At 36.8% G+C, this 3,684-nt stretch overlaps 1 non-coding gene across 1 annotated transcript; it reads left to right on the top strand.

Moving 5' to 3' along the window:
* Window positions 1–2,415: 2,415 nt before the first annotated feature.
* On the top strand, window positions 2,416–2,519 carry LOC112740017 (small nucleolar RNA R71). Its single transcript, XR_003170954.1, has one exon. It is a non-coding gene; the product is annotated as a small nucleolar RNA R71 (small nucleolar RNA).
* The last annotated feature ends 1,165 nt before the right edge of the window (window positions 2,520–3,684 follow it).

Here is a 3,684-nt window from a genome sequence, read left to right as displayed (position 1 = left end):
TAAGAAGTGGAAAGGTTGTAGAGGAAGGAACCCCAAGCAAAGACAATCATGAAGAAGTTTGGTACACAAAATCGTGATCATTCATTCCTTGGTAACGGCGCCAAAAACTTAATACGCACGTTCATAATCTTAGTTCTTTGTCACAACTTTGCACAACTAACCAGCAAGTGCACTGGGTCGTCCAAGTAATAAACCTTACGTGAGTAAGGGTCGATCCCACGGAGATTGTCGGCTTGAAGCAAGCTATGGTCACCTTGTAAATCTCAGTCAGGCGGATTCAAATGGTTATAGAGTTTTAATAATTAAAAGATAAATAAAACGTAAAATAAAGATAGAGATACTTATGTAATTCATTGGTGAGAATTTTAGATAAGCATATGGAGCTGCTTTTATTCCTTCTAAACCTCTGCTTTCTTACTGCTTTATCCAATCCTTCATACTCCTTTCCATGGCAAGCTGTATGTTGGGCATCACCGTTGTCAATGGCTACATCCCGTCCTCTCAGTGAAAATGGTCCAAATGTGCTGTCACCGCACGGCTAATCATCTGTCGGTTCTCGATCATGCTGGAATAGGATTCAGTAATCCTTTTGCATCTGTCACTATGCCCAGCATTCGCGAGTTTGAAGCTCGTCATAGCCATCCCTTCTAGATCCTACTCGGAATACCACAGACAAGGTTTAGACTTTTCGGATCTCAAGAATGGCCGCCAATAATTCTAGCCTATACCACGAAGACTCTGATCGTAAATCAGGAGGCTAAGAGATATACATTCAAGCTTGCTTTCATGTAGAACGGAAGTATTTGTCAGGCACGCGTTCATAAATGAGAATGGTGATAAGCGTCATATAATCATCACATTCATCATGTTCTTGTGTGCGAATGAATATCTTAGAGAAGAAATACGCTTGAGCTGAATAGAAAAACAATAGTACTTTGCATTAATTCATGAGGAACAGCAGAGCTCCACACCTTAATCTATGGTGTGTAGAAACTCTATCGTTGAAAATACATAAGTGAAAATAGGGTAGACATGGCCGAGTGGCCAGCCTCCCATGGAGGTCTTAGAACGTAAAAGTTACATAATATGTTCCAGAGATGTGAAATAAATCACTAAAAGTAGTTTTTATACTAAACTAGTAACTAGGGTTTACAGAAATGAGTAAATGATGCAGGAATCCACTTCCAGGCCTACTTGGTGTGTGCTTGGGCTGAGCATTGAAGCTTTCATGTGTAGAGGTCTTCCTTGGAGTTGAACACCAGTTTGTAACTTGTTTCTGGCGTTTAACTCTACCTTGCAACTTGTTTCTGGCGTTTAACGCCAGAATAGGGCAAAAAGCTGGCTTTGAACGCCAGTTTACGTCATCTAAACTTGGGCAAAGTATGGACTATTATATATTTCTGGAAAGCCCAGGATGTCTACATTCCAATGTAATTAAGAGCGTGCCATTTGGGTTTCTGTAGCTCCAGAAAATCCACTTTGAGTGCAAGGAGGTCAGAATCCAACAACATCTGCAGTCCTTCTTCAGCCTCTGAATAAGATTTTTGCTCAAGTCCTTCAATTTCAGTCAGAAAATACCTGAAATCACTAAAAAACACACAAACTCATAGAAAAGTCCAGAAATGTGATTTTTAATTAAAAACTAATAAAAATATATTAAAAACTAACTAAATCATACTAAAAATTATGTAAAAAACAATGCCAAAAAGCGTATAAATTACCCGCTCAGTGACTCTTTTACTCAGCTGGCCCACTTGTGCCTCCAAATTTCTAATGGAGGACCTTGTTTCGTTCATGTAACTTAGAGTGGCCTTAGATAGATCAGAGACTATATTTGTTAAGCTAGATGGATTCTGCTCAGAATTCTCTGTCTGTTGCTGAGAGGATGATGGAAAAGGCTTGCTATTGCTAAACCTGTTTCTTCCACCATTATTAAAGCCTTGTTGAGGCTTTTGTTGATCCTTCCACAAGAAATTTGGATGATTTTTCCATGAGGAATTATAGGTGTTTCCATAGGGTTCCCCCATGTAATTCACCTCTGCTATTGCAAGGTTCTCAGGATCATAAGCTTCTTCTTCAGAAGATGCCTCTTTAGTACTGTTGGATGCAGCTTGCAATCCATTCAGACTCTGAGAAATCATATTGACTTGCTGAGTCAATATTTTATTCTGAGCCAATATGGCATTCAGAGTATCAATTTCAAGAACTCCCTTCCTCTGAGGCGTCCCATTACTCATAGGATTCCTTTAAGAAATGTACATGAACTGGTTATTTGCAACCAGGTCAATGAGTTCCTGAGCTTCTGCAGGCGTTTTCTTTAGGTGAATGAATCCACCTGCAGAATGGTCCAAAGACATCTTTGATAATTCAGACAGACCATCATAGAATATATCCAGGATGGTCCATTCTGATATCATGTCAGAAGGACACTTTTTGGTCAGTTGCTTGTATCTCTCCCATGCTTCATAGAGGGATTCACCTTCTTTCTGTTTGAAGGTTTGAACATCCACTCTAAGCTTGCTAAGCTTTTGAGGAGGAAAGAACTTGGCTAAGAAAGCCGTGACCAGCTTATCCTAAGAGTTCAGGCTATCTTTAGGTTGAGATTCCAACCATATTCTAGCTCTGTCTCTTACAGCAAATGGGAAAGCATAAGCCTGTAGACCTCGGGATCAACCCCATTGGTCTTAACAGTATCACAGATTTGCAAGAATTCAGTTAAGAACTGAAAAAGATCTTCTGATGGAAGTCCATGAAACTTGCAATTCTGTTGCATTAGAGAAACTAATTGAGGCTTTAGCTCAAAATTGTTTGCTCCAATGGCAGGGATTGAGATGCTTCTTCCATGTAAGTTAGAATTTGGTGCAGTTAAGTCACCAAGCATATTCCTTGCATTGTTATTGGGTTCGGCCATGTCTCCTTCTTTTTCAAAAATTTCTGTCAGATTTTCTCTAGAGAGTTGTGCTTTAGCTTCCCTTAGCTTCCTCTTCAGAGTCCTTTCAGGTTCAGGATCAGTTTCAACAAGAATATTCTTATCCTTGTTTCTGCTCATATGAAAAAGAAGAGAATAGAAAAGAAAGTATGGAATCCTCTATGTCACAGTATAGAGATTCCTTATATGAGTGTAAGAAGAGAAGAATGGAAGATGGAAAATATAAGAATTCGAACATAGAGGAGAAGAGTGGGTTCGAATTTTTGAGTGAAAGAGGGGTGTTAGTAGATAAATAAATAAATAGAAGGAGATGAGAGAGGGAAGAATTCGAAAATTAAATAAAATAAAATAACAATATTTTTGTTTTTAATTTAAAAATTGAAATTAAAATTCGAAAGTTTTAAAAAGAAGATAAAATTAAATTAAAATTTAAAACAATTAGTTAATGAAAAGAAATTTTTTTGAAAAAGAGGTTAGTGATTTTCGAAAATAAGAGAGAGAAAAGTAGTTAAGTGGTTTTTAAAAAGATATGATTGAAATAGTAAACTTTTAAAATCAAACAAAAAGTTAAATGGTTAATTGAAAAAGATTTGAAAATCAAATTTGAAAGGGTGAGAAGTTAGAAAAGATTTTGAAATTGATTTTGAAAAAGATGTGATTAACATTGAAAAAGATATGATTGAAAATGATTTTGAAAAATATTTGAATTGGAAATTAAAAAGATTTGATTTTGAAAATTGAAGTTGATTACTTGA

Source organism: Arachis hypogaea, chromosome 13 (assembly GCF_003086295.3).
Source record: "Arachis hypogaea cultivar Tifrunner chromosome 13, arahy.Tifrunner.gnm2.J5K5, whole genome shotgun sequence".
Classification (NCBI taxonomy): domain Eukaryota; kingdom Viridiplantae; phylum Streptophyta; class Magnoliopsida; order Fabales; family Fabaceae; genus Arachis; species Arachis hypogaea.
Note: the sequence above shows the minus strand (reverse complement) of the source record. Positions and strands in the feature narration are given on the sequence as shown.